Source organism: Ovis aries, chromosome 2, assembly GCF_016772045.2.
Source record: "Ovis aries strain OAR_USU_Benz2616 breed Rambouillet chromosome 2, ARS-UI_Ramb_v3.0, whole genome shotgun sequence".
Classification (NCBI taxonomy): domain Eukaryota; kingdom Metazoa; phylum Chordata; class Mammalia; order Artiodactyla; family Bovidae; genus Ovis; species Ovis aries.
In genome coordinates, this window is record NC_056055.1 from 249,680,448 (window position 1) to 249,699,448 (window position 19,001).

The window sequence follows — 19,001 nt, forward strand, 5'->3', positions numbered from 1 at the left end:
CAGGAGGGGCCGCTCAGCAGCAGGAGCGGCACAGGCTGCTCGGAGGCGGGTGCAGAGCTGGGTCCATCCCAGAGCCTTGCAGGGCAAGGCAGGGCCCAGGCAGCCGCTTCTCAGCAGCCGCAGCTCCGTCCTGCTCTGGCCTCTCGTCACCCAGCTCTCAGTGCGGCTTACTGGGCGCCGCGGGCCCGGCGGCCCGGCTGACTGCTCACTGCGCTCGCTCTGACCCCGCGGCTCTCAGGCATGATGACTTTCCCCTATGGGGCATCTGACGGCGTCTGAGACATGCTTGGTCGTACAGCCGGGGTGTGTGTGTGTGTTGCTGGTGTCTAGTGGTAAAGGCCAGCGATGCTAACCATCCTACAGGACACCTCATGTAAGTGAGAGAAAGCTGAATGGCTGTGAAGACCTGCAAGACCTTCTAGAACTAACACCCCCAAAAGATGTCCTTTTCATCATAGGGGACTGGAATGCAAAAGTAGGAAGTCAAGAGATACCTAGAGTAACACAAATTCGGCCTTGGATTGCAGAATGAAGCAGGGCAAAGACTAACAGTTTTGCCAAGACAACGCGCTGGTCATAGCAACACTCTCTTCCAACAACACAAGAGAAGACTCTACACACAGCCATCACCAGATGGTCAATACCACAATCAGACTGATTATATTCTTTGTAGGCAAAGATGGAGAAGCTCTATACAATCAGCAAAAACAAGACTGGGAGCTGACTGTGGCTCAGATCATGAACTCCTTACTGCCAAATTCAGACTCAAACTGAAGAAAGTGGGGAAAACCACTCGGCCATTCAGGGAGGAGCTGAATCAAATCCCTTACGATTATGCAGCGGAAGTGAGAAGTAGATTTAAGGGCCTAGATCTGATAGGCAGAGTGCCTGATGAGCTATGGAATGAGGTTCGTGACAGGAGACAGGGATCAAGACCATCCCCATGGAAAAGAAATGCAAAAGGGCAAAATGATTGTCTGAGGAGGCCTTACAAATAGCTGTGAAAAGAAGAGAAGGGAAAGGCAAAGGAGAAAAGGAAAGATATACCCATCTGAATGCAGAATTCCAAAGAATAGCAAGGAGAGATAAGAAAGCCTTCCTCAGTGATCAGTGCAAAGAAAGAGAGGAAAACAACAGAATGGGAAAGACTAGAGATCTCTTCAAGAAAATTAGAGATGCCAAGGAAACATTTCATGTAAAGATGGGCTCGATAAAGGACATAAATGGTCTGGACCTAACAGAAGCAGAAGATATTAAGAACAGGTGGCAAGAATACACAGAACTGTACAAAAAAGATCTTCACGACCCAGATAATCATGATGGTGTGATCACTCACCTAGAGCCAGACATCCTGGAATATGAAGTCAAGTGGGCCTTAGAAAGCATCAACCCAAACAAAGCCAGTGGAGGTGATGGAATTCCAGTTGAGCTATTTCCAATCCTAAAAGATGATGCTGTGAAAGTGGTGCACTCAATATGCCAGCAAATTTGGAAAACTCAGCAGTGGCCACAGGACTGGAAAAGGTCAGTTTTCATTCCAATCCCAAGGAAAGGCAATGCCAAGGAATGCTCAAACTACTGCACAGCTGCACTCATCTCACATGCTAGCAAAGCAATGCTCAAAATTCTCCAAGCCAGGCTTCAACAGTACGTGAACCATGAACTTCCAGATGTTCAAGCTGATTTTAGAAAAGGCAGAGGAACCAGAGATCAAATTGCCAACATCCGCTGGATCATGGGAAAAGCAAGAGAGTTCCAGAAAAACATCTATTTCTGCTTTATTGACTATACCAAAGCGTTTGATTGTGTGGATCACAATAAACTGTGGAAAATTCTGAAAGAGATGGGAATACCAGACCACCTGACCTGCCTCTTGAGAAATCTGTATGCAGGCCAGGAAGCAACAGTTAGAACTGGACATGGAATAACAGACTGGTTCCAAATAGGAAAAGGAGTACGTCAAGGCTGTATATTGTCACCCTGCTTATTTGACTTATATGCAGAGTACATCATGAGAAACGCTGGACTGGAAGAAACACAAGCTGGAATCAAGATTGCCGGGAGAAATATCAATCACCTCAGATATGCAGATGACACCACCCTTATGGCAGAAAGTGAAGAGGAACTAAAAAGCCTCTTGATGAAAGTGAAAGAGGAGAGTGAAAAAGTTGGCTTAAAACTCACCATTCAGAAAACTAAGATCATGGCATCTGGTCCCATCACTTCATGGCAAATAGATGGGGAAACAGTGGAAACAGTGTCAGACTTTATTTTGGGGGGCTCCAAAATCACTGCAGATGGTGATTGCAGCCATGAAATTAAAAGATGCTTGCTCCTTGGAAGAAAAGCTATGATCAACCTAGATAGCATATTAAAAAGCAGAGACATTACTTTGCCAACAAAGATCCATCTAGTCAAAGCTATGGTTTTTCCAGTGGTCATGTATGGATGTGAGAGTTGGACTATAAAGAAAGCTGAGCGCCGAAGAATTGATGCTTTTGAACTGTGGTGTTGGAGAAGACTCTTGAGAGTCCCTTGGACTGCAAGGAGATCCAACCAGTCCATTTTAAAGGAAATCAGTCCTGAATATTCATGGGAAGGACTGATACTCAAGCTGAGTTTGGCCACCTGATGTGAAGAACTGACCCATTTGAAAAGACCTTGATGCTGGAAAAGATTGAAGGCGTTAGGAGAAGGGGGCAACAGAGGATGAGATGGTTGGATGACATCACCAACTCAATGGGCATCAGTTTGAGCAATTCCGGGAGCTGGTGGTGGACAGGGAGGCCTGGCGTGCTGCAGTCCATGGGGTCGCAAAGAGCCAGGCCTGCCTGAGCGACTGACCTATCCCAGCGTATCCGCCCCTTTCTGTTCTCAGCTGTGCCATCTTAGTTCGCGCCTCAGGGCCTTTGAGCTGCCTTGCACTTGCCGTACTCGGAATTCCCTCTCCCCAGATCGTCACATAGCTGCTTGCTTTCTTATCCTTCTAGAACCAGCTCACTCATTCTCTTCTTCGAGTGGCTGACGTCCCCACACCCTCCCACGCTGTCCACTGTAAACCTCTTGAGTATTTCCCTTCCAGCATTTACCCCAAATCGTGGAGATCTTGTTTATTTATTCAAGCCCTTATTTATAGTTTGTTTACCCTCTACTCGGCTGTGAGCTCCATGAAGGCTGGGAACTTTGGCTCCCAGCGGGACCCAGGCTCTGAACACCGGGTGATAAGATTCAGAACTCAACTAGAACAACTGGGGCTGTTTTGAGAGCTTTGCGTAGCTCAGTCCTATGAGGTAGGCAACACTGCAGTGCCCGATTCAGACGAGGAAACTGAGGCTCAGGGATACCCAGTGGCTTGGCCAAAGGAACGCAGCTAGCTAGTGCCTGAGCCGGGGTGGGAACCCGGCAGGCTGGCTTCTGAGGCCGGCCCGAGCCGTGCCGCGCTGCGGCCTCTCTGCAGCCTCAGTGGCGGGGTGACCTGCTCACCAGGACGCTTGCCTGTCTCTCCCTGAGAGAGCCTCCCCCCGCCGTCCGCTTGCCCCCCACGTTTGGGAAGCTGCTGTCAGTGGAGCGGACGTTTTGACAAGGAGGCAGTCAGGGTGCCTTTGTCTCCCAGTCAGCAGAGAGAAACGGCTCCTCTGGGCAGCTCCTGACGGTGGGGAGGCTTGGGGAGCCAGAGTGGGGGGCTCCACCCGTGGGGCTCGCCCACCGCAGTCACCACACTGGGGGCACGTGCACTGCCCTGGGTCCCTGTCAACTCTGCCAGGCGCTCCTGGGCCCGGAGAGGAGGGGTCCCCCTGTCTGCCTGGCAGGGCAGGGGCAGAGCGCAGGCTGAGTCGGGACATTGTGCACAAGCTCCCCACGGGGGCCTTCCCGCCCAGCTGGCAGTCTCTAAGGAAGAGCTGCAACCACGAGGGGCCGCCATGGCAGGGGAGGAGGAAGCCCCCTGCAGCAGACTGGGGCGCCCGGTGTGCGGGCAGGGTGGGGAGAGGAACTTGGGAGGCTTGCCGCCCGGATTCTGGCAGGAAGCCCTCCAGGCCCGAGCCCGCCGCCCGGCCCTTCTCCGTACTCCTGGGCCCTGTCTGCCTGGCTCTGGTGCCTCCTGATCTCCAGCAGCCGTGCTGTCCCGCCTGTTTCCCCCACGCCGCTTTCCCGGTCCCGACCCGCCGCCAGCATCTGCGGTGCCGATCGAGCGACACCCTGGACCTGCGCTCTGCCAGTGGCGCTGTGCGCGGCTGTGTCCAAAACTTTGCGGCCCCATGGACTGCGGCCCGCCAGGCTCCTGTGTCCATGGGATTTCCCAGGCAGGAATGCTGGCGTGGGCCGCCATGCCCGCCTCCAGGGCACCTTCCCGACCCGGGGACCACGCCCACGTCTCTTGGGTCCGGGGGCCACGCCCACGTCTCTTGGGTCCGGGGCCACGCCCACGTCTCTTGGGTCCGGGGCCACGCCCACGTCTCTTGGGTCCGGGGGCCACGCCCACGTCTCTTGGGTCCGGGGGCCACGCCCACGTCTCTTGGGTCTCTGCATGGCAGGCCGCCTCTCTGCCGCTGCGCCCCCTGGGAAGCTCATTCCTTCGCTCTCGCGTTCTTTTCTTGTGGGCTGGTTAGGTCGTGGCTGCTAATCCCACAGGGCTGCGTTCATATTGTGCTTCATCACTGACTAGCTGTGTGATCTTGGGAAAGTCTCACCATCTTTCTGAGCCCCCAGTTTTGCAACAATGAAAAGACAGACGATAAACAGGGATTTAGAGGTTTCACTGGGGTGAGGCATAGTGTTGAGTGTAAGGCCAGGCTTGTGGTAAGTGTTGCAGCCTCGGGAGCTTTTTTTAAATCTTTGCAAAACCTCTCCTGGGGCTTCCAGGGGCACATAGACTCCTAATAGCATCGCCCAACCCAATAAGACACGATTCTGAAGGCCTCCTGAAGGAAAGCAGGCAGCGGGCCCCGGGTTCTCGTCCTGACTCTGCATCGGCTTGCTGTGTGACCTGGGGTGTGCCATCACCCTCTCTGGGCCCCAGGTTCCCCGTCTGAACCCAGTGACTTGGACGACCTTAAGCAACAGACCTTTCTCCATCTCAGTTGTTATCGGTAAAACGGAGGAGTAACAGTACCTACCTACAGGAAAGCTGAGAGGCACCCGTGAATTAATGTACGTAAAGTACTTAGAACAGGTCTGATACGGTGGTTAGTGCTGCACAGATGTTAGCCGTTATTAGCTAACCTTGTCTCTGAGGATCTTTTAAAAATCTGAGATATAATTTGCGTACTATAAAGTTCACCGTTTAAAAATATACGATTTGTCGTTTTTAGCATTTTCACCAGGCTGTGCAGCCATCGACGCGGTAATTCCAGGACACGCTCATCGCCCCCAAATGAGGCTTCGTGCCTGTCAGCCTTGCTCATCCTGTACCCCTGGCAACCGCTAATCCATCTTCTTTTTTATTGTTTAAATTTTTAATTAAAGTATAGTTGATATATGACATTATGTAATATGGGTACATAATATAATGATTCACAATTTTTAAACTCCATTTATAGTTACTATAAAATATTGGTTACATTCCCTGTGTTATACGACGTATCTTTATAGTTTATTTTACATGTAATAGTTGGTATCATTTACTCCCCTGTTCCTAAATTGCACCCCCCAACTGGTAACCGCTAGCTTTTTCTCTGCATCTATGAGGCTTTCTTTTCTGTTATATTCACTAGGCTTTTTTTTTTTTTTTTAGGCTGAGCCGCGCAGTATATGGAATCTTAGCTCTCCAACCAGGGGTCAAGCCCCTGCCAGCCATTGGGAGCATGAAGTCTTAACCCCTGGACTGCCAGGGAAGTCCCTGTTGTATGTTCCAGACTCCATACATAGGTGGCACCATACAGTATTTGTCCCTCTCTGTCTGACTTATTTCATTTAGCATAATATCCTCCAAGGGGCTTCCCTGGTGGCTGAGTGTTGGAGAGACCACCCGCCCCCGCAGGAGACCAGGGTTCCATCCCTGAGTCAGGAAGACCCCCTGGAGAAGGAGATGGCAACCCACTCTGGTATTCTTGCCTGAAAAATCCTACGGACAGAGGAGCCTCGCAGGCTGCGGTCCATGGGGTCACAAGAGTCGGACATGACTTAGTGACTAAACCAACCCCAACAAACCTCCAAGTCCCTCCAGTCGTTGCAAATCCCCTTCTGTTTTACGGCTGAGCAGTGTCCCACTGCACACCTGTACATCACATCTTCCCGAACACACTCGTCTGTTGATGGGCATTTAGGTTGCTTCCAAATCTCGGCAACGGCATTGTGAAGAACGCTGTAACGGACACTGGGATGCACATATCTTCACAAATCAGTGGTTTAATTTTTTTCTTTCTTTTTTTTTTTTTCTGTTTACAGGTTTATTCAACATAAAACAACCCCTTTCAACTTTACTGAGGTGGCTGACCACGTCCACGACCAAATCCGCCTCTAAACTGGAATTCAGTTGCTGACCCAGCTCCGGCCTCGGCTTTCTTGTCGGCACCAGGGGGCACAGCGCTTCGTCTGTAGGTGTCTCTGTCGGCTTCCCCTCGTGTGAGTCTTGCAGGTCGTTCTGCCCCAGACCTCTGGGCCGTGGCCGGCCAGTCTCAGGACGGCTGCGGCGCAGGGTGACGGGCACGATCTCAGGGGGCAGGTGGAGGTAACCGCGGAGATGCTGGACGCCCTCGCTGGTGAGGTACCAGCAGAAATGTCTCCAGGCAGACTGTTCCTTCACGTAGCCTCGTGCCCTGGGAGACTGCCCGGCTTCCATGGCGTGGAGATGGGGCACATTCTTGTCGGCCAGCTCCGGGTGCTTGGGCATGTGGACATCCTTCTTGGTCACCATCACCCCCTCCTTAAAAAGGAGTTCATAAGTGGCAATCCGGTTCTTCTTGGGCATCAGCATCGCAACGGTCGCTGTGTCCTGGGCTGGCGCTGGATGTCTGCCTAGCAGTCGAATTGCTGGATCATCTGAGAATTCTATTTTTAGCATTTTGAGAGCCTCCCTGCCATTCTCCACATTGGCTGACCAGTTCACGTTCTGACCAAGCGCCTGTGAGGCTCCCTTTTTCCACACTCCTGCCAGCACTGGTTCCTGTGCTCTGTTTGAGGATCACCATCCTGAAAGGACTGAGGTGATGTCTCACTGTGGTTTCGATGCTCATTTCCCCAGTGATGAGCATCTCTTCACGTGCAGTTGGCCATCTGCACTTCCTCTTTGGAAGAACATCTATTTAGTTCTGTCTAAATCAGGCTAAATCGGTCCCATCACTTCATGGGAAATAGATGGGGAAACAGTGGAAACAGTGTCAGACTTTATTTTTTGGGGCTCCAAAATCACAGCAGATGGTGATTGCAGCCATGAAATTAAAAGATGCTTACTCCTTGGAAGAAAAGTTATGACCAACCTAGACAGCATATTCAAAAGCAGAAACATTACTTTGCTGACTAAGGTCCGTCTAGTCAAGGCTATGGTTTTCCTGTGGTCATGTATGGATGTGAGAGCTGGACTGTGAAGAAGGCTGAGAGCCAAAGAATGGATGCTTTTGAACTGTGGTGTTGGAGAAGACTCTTGAGAGTCCCTTGGACTGCAAGGACCAGTCCATCCTCAAGGAGATCAGCCCTGGGATTTCTTTGGAAGGAATGATGCTGAAACTGAAACTCCAGTACTTTTGCCACCTCATGCGAAGAGTTGGCTCACTGGAAAAGACTCTGTTGCTGGGAGGGATTGGGGGCAGGAGGAGAAGGGGACGACAGAGGATGAGACGGCTGGATGGCATCATGGACTCGATGGCCGCGAGTCTGAGTGCACTGCAGGAGATGGTGATGGACAGGGAGGCCTGGCGTGCTGCGATTCATGGGGTCGCAAAGAGTCGGACACGACTGAGCGACTGAACTGAACTGAAATCAGGCCTCTCTTTTTTTGATGTTGAGCTGTATGAGCTGTTTATCTATTTTGGATATTAATCCTTATCTGTCATATCATTTTCAAATATTTTCTCCCATTCAGTAAGGTGAAGTTTTCGTTTTGTTGATGTTCACAAGACCCTGCTCTGCAGAAGTTTTCACGTTGTGTTGACGTTCAGTCTCTCAGTTGTGTCTGACTCCTTGTGGCCTCATGGACTGCAGCGCGTCAGGCTTCTCTGTCCTTCACCAGCTCCCGGATTTTGCTCAGACTCATGTTCGTTGAGTCAGTGATGCCAGCCAGCCATCTCACCCTCTGTCACTCTCTTCTCTTCCTGCCCTCAGTCTTTCCCAGAGTGAGGGTCTTTTCCAAAGTCAGCTCTTCACATCAGGTGGCCAAACTCCTGGAGCTTCAGCTTCAGCATCAGTGCTTCCAATGAACACCCAGGACTGATCTCCTTTAGGTTGGACTGGTTAGATCTCCTTGCAGTCCAAGGGACTCTCAAAAGTCTTCTCCAACACACAGTTCAAAAGCATCAATTCTTCGGCGCTCAGCTTTCTTTCTAGTCTAACTCTCACATCCATATGTGACTATTGGAAAAATCATACCTTTGACTAGACGCACCTTTGTTGGCAAAGTAATGTCTCTGCTTTTTAATATGCTGTCTAGGTTGGTCATTGCTTTTCTTCCAAGGACCAAGAGTCTTCTAATTTCCTGGCTGTCCGCAGTGATTTTGGAGCCCAAGAAAATAAAGCCTTCCACTGTTTCCATTTTCTCCCTATCTATCTTTTATAGATTTAGTTAGGTCCCATTTGGGTTTCCCAGGTGGCACTGGTGGTGAAGAACCCACCTGCCAGTGCAGGTTAGACACAAGAGACTCAAGCTCCATCCCTGGGTTGGGAAGATCCCCTGGAGGGCATGGCAACCCACTCCTGTATTCTTGCCTGGAGAATCCCATGGACAGAGGAGCCTGGTGGGCTGTGGTTCATAGGGTCATAAAGAGTCGAACATGACTGAAGCAACTTAGCATGTAGGTCCCATTTGTTTATTTTTGCTGATATTTCCCTTGCTTTAGGGAAACAGAGCCAAAGGAAAATATTGCTGGGATTTATGCACCGCTTCTCTGGTGGCTCAGACAGTGGAGAATCCGCTTGGATGCGGAAGACCTGGGTTCGATCCCTGGGTTGGGACGGTCCCCTGGAGGAGGGCATGGCAACCCACTCCAGTGGTTCTCGCCTGGAGAACTCAGGGACAGAGGAGCCTGGCGGGCTACAGTCCATGGGGTCGCACAGAGTCGGACACGGCTGAGCGACTAAGCACTGCGTAAGCTGCTTTCCATCTCAACGACTCTCCCTATTTGCGACGTTTCATAAAAGACGGGAACGCACAGTTCTGCATCTTTCATTTAACATAATGTTTTCAAGGCTCAGTCACAGTGGTATCTGTGTTGTGTCCCTTTTCGTGGGTGACTAAGATTCGATTGCATGACTACACCATTTGGGTTGTTTCCACTTTTTGGAGATTATGAATAATGCAGCTGTAAGCATTCATGTAGAAGTTCTGTGTGAGCGTATGTTTTTTATTCTCTTGGGTATCTCTGTTGGAATGGCACTGCTGGGTCACATTTAGCTTTCTGTGGAATTGCCAAACTCTTTTCCAAAGTGATCGCACCAGTTCATATTCTTGCCAGCCGTGTATGAAGATTCCAGTTTCTTCAAAGGCTTACAACCCTTGTTAATGCCTGTCTCTTCTATTGTAACCACCTTAGGTGGTGTCACTGGTGTCTCCTTGTGGTCTTGATTTGCATTTTCCCAATGACTAATGACTTGAGTGTCATGCGCTTCTTGGCCATTCATGCATCTTTGGAGAAATACCTACTCAAGCCCCTGCTCGCTGTTTAATGGGCTGTTTGTCGACTTTACTCTTGTGCTGTAAGAAATCTTTTTAAAATTTTATTTATTTTTAATAGAAGGATAATTGCTTTATAGAACTTTGTTGCTTTCTGTCAAACATCAGTAGGGAAGAGTTCTTTGTATATTCTAAATCTGCTGCTAAGTCGCTTCAGGTGTGTCCGACTCTGTGCGACCCCACAGACGGCAGCCCACCAGGCTCCCCCGTCCCTGGGATTCTCCAGGCAAGAACACTGACGTGGGTTGCCATTTCCTTCTCCAGTGCACGAAAGTGAAAAGTGAAAGTGAAGTCACTCGGTCGTGTCTGACTCTTCGAGACCCCATGGACTGCAGCCCACCAGGCTCCTCCGTCCACGGGACCTTCCAGGCGAGAGGACTGATGAGTGGGGTGCCGTTGTCTTCTCCGTATATTCTAAACAGTAGGCCCTTATCAGATGTCTGAATCGCAGGTACGTTTTTTTTTTTTTTTATTCCATCCTGTGGGTTGTCTTTTCACCTTTTTGATGGTATCCTTTGAAGTATAGCGGTTTTAAATGTTGATGAAGTCCAGTTTCTCTACTTTCGCTTTGCTTGTGCTGAGTCATCATTTCTAAGAAACCACTGTCGAATATCCAAGGTTACACAGATTCACACTTGTTTTCTTCTTTTTTGGGGCCACATCCCGTGGCTTGTGTGACTTTACTTCCCCAGCCAGGGATCAAACCCGTGCTCCCTGCACTGGAAGGTCAAAGTCCCAACCACTGGACCGCCAGGGAATTCCCTACTCTTGTTTACTTCCAAGAGTTTTATAATTCCAGCTCTTAGATTTAAAACTTTGGACCTTTTTGAGGGAATGGTGTATGTGAAATACGGGGTCAAATAGAAGTCCAATTCCATTCTTTTGCATGGGAAAATCCAGTTGCCCCACCTTTATGTGTCGAGAAAGCTATTTCCCCATTGCATTTTCTTGGCACCCTTGTCAAAAACCAATTGGCCATAGTGTGAGGGTCTAATTCTGGGCTTTAGCTCTGTTCCTTGGGTCTAAATGTCTGTCCTGATGCCACTATTACACAGTCTTGATTACTGTGGCCTTGGAGTAAGTTTTGAGGTTAGGAAGTGTGAGTTTCTAAATTTGTTATTTTTCAAGAATTTTTTTCTTTTCTAGTCTGGGTCCCTTGAATTTCCAAATGAATTCTAGAATGAGTTTGTCCATGAGGATCTTTGAACCTGTGATTCTGAAGCGATAATTTTGAAAATTTCGATATCTGAAGTCATTGTGGTCTGTGTCTGTCACAGTGTTAAGAATTTAGTGAAATGTTATTGACATGTAACATCACGCAGGTCCAAGGTGTGCCGGATGCTGGCTCGACGCATTTCTGTGTTGCGGTGCACTTTCCGCCTTGGTGCTAGCCGGCGCCTCCGCCGCGTTGCACGGCGGCTATCTGCCTTCTGTTGCTCCTGCTTCGGTCTTATTTCCTTATGGACCTAGTTACCCTTGACTGTGTTCAACTCACTGTATTTGAAAATTTGAAATACTTCGAAATTGCTAAGATTATAATTGAAGACTCTCTGTGGAAATAGCAGGAGGCCCGGGACGGCGGCATCTCGGTCAGGTGAGCGCTTCGCTAGCTCCCCCCAGCCCCCGGAGACTGCCGGCCCACGGCCACTGCGACCCAAGACCTGAGCTTCACGAGTCATCCTGGCGACTGGGCTCAAGGCTGGCTTTTCTTCCAGTTCGCCTTATTCTGAGGATGTCTCTGCTTAAAGATGTGGGGTATCAGGCTCCTCGTCTTGGGCAAAAGCTAGGTTTCCCTTTTTTTCTTCCTCTTTCTCTGCCTCCCTTGAGGCCATCACAGGAGCTCGGTCTCAATGCTGATTCTCCCGGATTGGCAGCTACCCTCAGGGCAAGCGGGATCTCCGGACTGGGCTTTTCCCCTCCGGATTTTTGCCTTCTGCTGGGCTCTTACTGTGGAATTCTTTTTTCTTTCTTTTAGAAAATTTATTTTTGGCTGCACGACTGGGCATGTGGGGTCTTTGTCTCCTCACCAGGGGTCGAACCCAGGCCCCCTGCATTGGGAGCACGGAGTCTTAGCCACTGGGCCTCCAGGGAAGTCCCCTTTCTTTCTTTTAAAGCCTGATTTATTACGCCCTTCTTGGCTGTGCACGGGCTTTCTCCGGCTGTGGAGAGCAGGGGCTACTCTCCGTAGCTGCAAACCCATGTCCCCGGCATTGGCAGGTGGAGCCTTAACCACTGGGCCACCAGTGAAGTCCTTGGAATTCTTGTTGATTGTTCGATGGTCTTAAGAAGACGATCTCTTTGAATTGGGTCTAGGGACTCTGTTTGTCTTCAGAGGAGGGCTGTTGCCGATTACACGTCCCAGGAGCCCTGGTGTGGAAGTGCCTCGCTCCCGCCTCTGCTGCTGCTTCTCTACCCCTGCCCAGGCTGTGTTCTGGCGGCTCAGACGGCGAAGAGTCCGCCCGCAATGTGGGACACCTGGGTTTGATCCCTGAGTTGGGAAGATCCCCTGGAGGACAGCCTGGCAACCCACTCCAGTGTCCTTGCCTGGAGAATCCCATGGACAGAGGGGCGGGTTCCAAAGAGTGAGACACCACCGAGCTACTGAGCACGGCGGTGGGCTGCATTCAGGCGAGATCCCCTCCCGCCTCATCTCAGGCATGCTTACTCTCAAAGCCCTACTCAGAATTTGGCCACTATAGGCTCTCCCAACTCACAGTCCCTTGCTCGCAGCCCTGGTCCCTAGAGTCCACCTCTCCACGCCTGTGTTTATTTACCATCAAACATGTGTGCGGTACTCACAGTCTGCCAGGCCCGTTCCAAGCCCCGGGAACTCAGCTGTGACCAACACAGAGGCTGCCCCTTACCCTCCAGGAGGTTAATGAGAAGTTGGTCGCAAATCAGTGGGATCTGGGCATTGCAAGGAGATTCAAGCAGGGGAGGCTTCCAAGAGGAAGTGATATTTAAACTGAGGCCTGAAGGATGTGTAGCAATTATCCAGCAAACACGTCTGTGAAGGTGCTGAGCAGAGCTGGTGAATCAGCCTGGAGGTCGGGGTGGGGATGGAGGGGCAGGGAGAAGCTGGGAGGCAGCCGCAGCACCCCGACTGCCTTTATGGATCCCCTCTTCCTGCCTCCCCCGAGAGATGGGCCTACAAAGATGAGAGGCCCCGTGCTTGAGGGAAAACAAACGCCCTTGACCTTCAGCGCCACGCAGCCTCTTTCAGGAAAGGTCCTTGGCTCGCCTCAGTCCTGGGCTCCGGCCTCCTCCTCTGCTCCTGCCTGGGGCGGAACGGGAGTGGCCGCGTCCGCTCGGCTCCAGAGAAGCCGGATGCAGGGCTGAAAGAAGCCACAGAGCCGGCTCCCTCAACCGCGGCTGCCAGGGCGCCCTCTGCTCAGCCCCGAGGCCCTTCCTGTGCCACCTCCGGGTCCATCCTCCCATCTGTTTGCCTTGGACAGGATCCCTGCGCTCGGGAACCTGAGGGACAGGGTGACGGGGTGACGGGGTGCAGAGGAGGCCTGAGCCTTCAAAGCAAGCTCCAGAGATGCTCTCTGTCCAGCTGGGGGTGCAGCGACTGGAGACACACGGGACCCCCAGCCCCTCTCTTGCCCCCATGTCCCCCTTGATGTGGGCCCGAGCCTGGAAGGGAAGGTCGGTTAACCCTCAGGAACCAGGAGGTGAAGGGGCAAAGGGGAGGTCGCTTTTCTTGACCGCTGAAGGGTTATTGCAGGGAGCTGGGTGACCCTACCTGAGGAGGGACTCCTTTATCCCACCCCATCCCATTGTCCAGATGGATAAACCGAGGCTCAGGTCACGTGCAAATAGGGGGCAGAGGCGAGAGCTGAACCCAGGTGCCCTGCGTCTTCTCCCATCCCCTCCTCAGACGCCCCCATGGTGGGGGGCCCTCAAGGCTCACACTCAGGCTGCACTGGATGGGACCGCAGGAGTTAACCGTTCTCCAGCTCCAGAGCCTGAAACTCGGCCTCCGGGGAACAGATGGGGGTGACAGGCCCATCCCACCCCGTGACATTTCATCAGAGGCTGACACCTTCCTGGCCCACAGCTCCAGGGCCAAACACAAAATGCGCTCAACAAAACAGGTCCTGGGCAGTTTCTCTAAGCCTTTGTCAATGCCTCCCAGGCAAAGACCCCCAGAAACGCAGCTGAGCAAGTTGGCTACTGCTTGTGGAACGAGGGTGGAGGCTGAGGGGCGGCTCCACGAGAAGCAGCTGGGCAGGACTTGGGAGGGCTCCGCGCTGCTGTTAGGAGCTCTGGGAAGGGCTCGAGGGAGTGGAGTTCACTCTGGGCTGGATGCATCCGGAAGCGGGGTGACTGTGTGGTGGGGTACCCTAATGGTTTTAACCTGGAAGTGAAGAGGGATGAGCTGAAGCTCAAGCTGTGATCAGCAAAGAAGCAGTCGCCACTCACTCAGCTGGGATGTCTGGCCATTTGTGCGGTTTGGATCGCATTCGTCTTTTGTCTGCATCAGACTCGATTGTCGAGTGGCCTTGATTTTTGTCCTGATCCCTCGCGGTCCTCGAGGGGCCCTGTCTGATGCTGGTGATCTGTGAAACTGCTCTGCTTAATGGGAGTGCACGGGGGCCCAGGTAGGGGGGCCGGGCTGCTCCCGGATGTCTGTAGGGGCTGTTTCTCTTTCAAACCATGAAACGAAATACGTGGAGCCTGGGAACGCGGCCACCTCACACAGGAGACCTGTAACTGGATGGACGCCAGCCGTGCCTTGTGTGTGGGTCCCAAGGCTGTGGAGGAGGTTCGGGTGAGAGAGAAGCCCAGAGCCTCCGGAGTCAGGCCTGGGCTCAGAATCTGCCTCTGTTCAAGCTCTTAGACAGATCACCTTCCTCCTTGCAACTGCACCCACCCACGAATACTTAGCGAATGCCTACTGCATGCCAGGGAGGGGGAGCCTTGGGCGAGAGCCCCCACTCTCTGGACGCAGTCTCAGTTTAGTCCAGTTCAGTCGTGGCCGACTCTGCGACCCCGTGGACTGCAGCACGCCAGGCTTCCCTGTCCATCACCAGCTCCCGGATCTTGCTCAAACTCATGTCCATTGAGTCAGTGATGCCATCCAGCCATCTCATCCTCTGTCACCCCCTTCTCTGCCTCCAGTCTTTCCCGGCATCAGGGTCTTTTCTAATGAGTCTGCTCTTTGCATCAGGGGGCCAAAGTCTTGGGAGTTTCAGCTTCAGCATCAGTCCTTCCCATGAATATTCAGGACTGATCTCCTTTAGGATGGACTGGTTGGGTCTCCTTGCAGTCCAAGGGACTCTCAAGAGTCTTCTCCAGCACCACAGTTCAAAAGCATCCATTCTTCGGCACTCATGGTCCAGCTCTCACATCATACACGACCACTGGAAAACCATAGCCTTGACTAGACGGACCTTTGTTGGCAAAGTAGCGTCTCTGCTTTTTAATGTGCTGTCTAGGTTGGCCATAGCTTTTCTTCTAAGGACTCAGTCTACCCCTCTAGTAAATGGGAAGAAGGTTGGTCCGTAAGATTAACTACTGTCTATCTCCCAGGGTTGCTGTGAGGTTCACTCAAAATCTGTGTGGAGTGTCTCAAGCACGGTCTGGCACATGCCATCTAGTCTTCCCAGGGTCCCCCACCTCTCCTGACCACCCCTGCCTTGCTGGCCCTCTGTTGGTGGGAAAGAAGAAGAGGCGCGTTCCAGGTTTAGCCTGCTCGGGGGAGTGAGTCCCAGGGACCTGAGATGCCAGCTGGTTGCCGAGCAGGTCTGGGGCTCACCAAGCAGGAGGAGGGCCTGGCTCCTGCAGTCTGCGTGTTCAGCTGCTTCCTGGGGCTGGGCCATGGGGTACAGCAGTGTGGGAGTGGTGACCCCAAAGCTCGGAGTCTCCCTGAAGACAGCCCAGGTGCCCCAGCTCTGCCCAGGTACCCGCTCCACCTGGCTGCACCGTGGTCTGGATGCTGCCTGTTCTTGGGCCCAAATCTGTGCCCTATGGAGGCGCCTTCCCCGGCCTGCTGCAGAGCAGTGGTGCCAATTGCTTACTGGGGCCTGGGGAGGCTGCGAGGGCGCCGGGTGTGGGGGTGGAAGACTGCATGTCCCGTCCTGCCCTCTCCCGGTTGTGGAGGAGGGTGGTGAGAGAGGAGGGCATGAGGCCAGTCCTGGAGGAAGCGTGTGTATCTGCTGGAGGTGGCAGAATGGAGGGCCCATTGCAGGGCCTCAGTGGTGTGGCAGATGGGGGCCTCCGCAGATGGGGCCTCCATAGATGGGGGCCTCTGTAGATGGGGCCTCCTCAGATGGGCCCTCCATAGATGGGGCCCTCCATAGATGGGGCCTCTTCAGATGGGCCCTCCGTAGATGGGGCCCTCCATAGATGGGGGCCTCTGTAGATGGTGCCTCTGCAGATGGGGGCCTCCATAGATGGGGGCCTCTGTAGATGGAGCCTCCATAGATGGGGGCCTCTGTAGATGGGGCCTCCGCAGATGGGGCCCTCCATAGATGGGCCCTCCGTAGATGGGGGTCTCCATGGATGGGCCCTCCACAGATGGGGCCTCCACAGATGGGGGCCTGTGTAGATGGGGCCTCCACAGATGGGGCCCTCCATAGATGGGCCCTCCGCAGATGGGGGTCTCCATAGATGGGGGCCCCCGCAGCTGGGCCTCCGCTGAGGCCTGTGCGGGGTGTGGGCGTGCACTGACAGGGCCCTGGCACCTGGGGAGGCGCCCCTGCACTCCTGTCCATGTGGTGCCCCACAGTGGTGGGTGGTTCTCAGAAACAGCCTGGGCTGAGGATCTGAAATAGCCGGGGCCGCCCCTCAGAAGAGCGGCCTGCTGGCTGTGTGCCCTTGGCCAGGCTGCTTGCCTTCTCTGAACCTCCTTCATTCACTCCACGAGGGTTGCTTGAGCTCTGGCCGAGTGGCAGGCATCGGGAAGACAGGGACGGACAGTGAGAAAGTCCAGTCCCTCAGGCAGCCACCAGTCTCACCTGAGTGTCCCTGTTTTTAAGGTGGGGGAGGCAACGCCCGTCTCCCAGATAGTGTGTGCCAAGGGCAGGGCCTCGGGTCTCAGTGGTCCGTGCAGACTGGTTTTCCTTCTTGTCCTGGAAACCTTGGAGCCGCACCCCTCCTTCCGAAGGACACAGCTCTCAGCTGGTGGGGACGGGGGCCAAGGGGGCCCCTTCAGGGTGCGACCCAGCGCCCAGACGGCCCTTGTCCTGCTCTGTGAGCCTGGGGAGCCAGTGGCAGAGGCAGGCGGGCCGGGGTGGTGGAGGTGGGGGCCTGGGATCCCGAGAGCCTGGCGCCTTCCCAGCACCAGCGCAGGGAAGACGTGGGCTAGGTGCGGGCCTGGAGCACAGAGAGTCTCAGTGGGCCCCCCGCTCACCCCTACCCTGCCCAGGATGGGCACAGGTGAGGGACGGAACTCCTCTAACGAGTCGGGGCACCCTCTTCTCCCTGGGCGGGGCTCCGGGGAGGGGACTGGGGAGAGGGCAGCGGAGGTGACTGCCAGCTTCCCACTGGGCTGCTGTTTACACCCAGCTGGTGAGCTGGCTCTTGGCTTCGCTGCCTGCTCACCTGGCCAGGTATGTCAGGAGAGGCACGCAGTGCTCTGACCTTGCTGGGCCTGGGTCAGGAGGGGTGGCAGTGGAGGAGGACTCTGGGCCCCCGCTTAGAACTGAGTGTCTGGTTTCTCTTGCCGCCTGCTTTCTGACGTGGGCTGAGGGCAACTCCTCTGAGTCTAAGGAGCTGCAGATCCTCTCGTGGGGGGAGGCGGGTAGTGCCGCAGGCGCCCCTGGGCCGGCAAGGCAGTCCCACGGCGGGAGCTGGTGACCTCTCTTCCCCACCTGTGGACTTGGGGTGGGGGGGTGCATCTCTACAAGGGCAGCTGCCAGCTGCTGGCTCAGAGGCAGGTGAGGAGGAAACAGGCCGCAGCTCACGCGGGAAAGATGCAAGTGAGGCCCGAGAGTTGGAATAGCCAAGGGGGGTGCCGGCTCAGCAGAGACGCTTGCAGTTGCTGACCTGAGCCGTCTCAGGGCTGGCCTTTGACAGCAGTGGGGAGACGGTCCAGCAGAGACGGAGGAGGGACTGGGAGTCCAGTCCCCTCTCCTGACACCAGCTGGAGGGCACGTGGATCCCGTCCCAAGCCCACCTACCCACCGTTCCCTTCCACGTCCTAGCCATCGCCATGGAAAGAACCAGGCTTGGGAGCTGCTTGGTCAGAACTGCGCAGCGAACCACTTCAACCTCTCTGGGCCTCAGTTTTCCTCTTCTGTATGATGGCAAAGTGTATCTGCGTCTCAGGGCCCGTGTGAGGCCACACGATGTCACACCAGCGGTCAGATTGGCGTTGTCCAGTCGCTCAGTCGTGTCCGACTCTTTGTGACCCCATGGACTGCAGCACGCCAGGCCTCCAGGCCTCCCTGTCCATCACCAACTCCCGGAGTTTACCCAAACTCATGTCCATCGAGTCGGTGATGCCATCCAGCCGTCTCATCTCTTGCCCTCCATCTTTCCCAGCACCAGGGTCTTAGCAGTGAGCCTTCACATCAGCCAGCTGTGCCAGGCGATTTGTATCTGCCACGCATGGTTTCATTTATTCCTCTCGCCAGCTCTCTGAGGCAAGCGTCATTATAGCCCCATTTGACAGTCAGGGAAGCTGGGGCTTAGAGAGTCCGGGAGACACGCGGTGAGCTGGGAGAAGGGAGGCCCGTGGCTGCTCCTGTCGCTCTCAGAGGGCAGAGGAGGGAGGCGGGGGCTTGGGTCGGGGCCTGGACACGAGGCAGCTGCAGGAGAAGAGACCCGCCGCGCAGTCCCGGGCTGCAGCTGGCCCTTCGGAGGGGGTCTCACCATCCAGACAGGGGTTTCCTTCCAGCCGCCTTCCCGACTTTCATTTTCCGCAGCAAAGGGTCCCAGCTGCACGGCTGGCTCCCTAGTGGCAGGGACTGGCACCCAGGCCCCCACCCCCAGCTGAGGTTCTGCTCGGGAGGACGGCCTCGGCTTCTCAGTGCTTGCCCCAGGGGGCACTGCCTCCTCCCAGCCCCTCTGCTCCAGGCTGGAGCCCTGCCTCCATCCCGTGTACCTTCCCTGCTTCCTCGGGCTCCCGTTGCCCTGGTCCAGGCGTCCTCTGGTCGGGGCACTCACGCTGGGGCATCCAGACAGAGGCGGGGAGGGGTTCTGTTTTGGCCCAGTTCTGACCTCACTTTCATTT

General features: G+C 54.1%; 1 pseudogene; it reads right to left on the reverse strand.

The window, feature by feature from the left end:
- Positions 1-6,377: 6,377 nt before the first annotated feature.
- LOC101111165 (small ribosomal subunit protein eS10-like) lies at positions 6,378-6,928 on the reverse strand (annotated as a pseudogene).
- Positions 6,929-19,001: the final 12,073 nt, after the last annotated feature.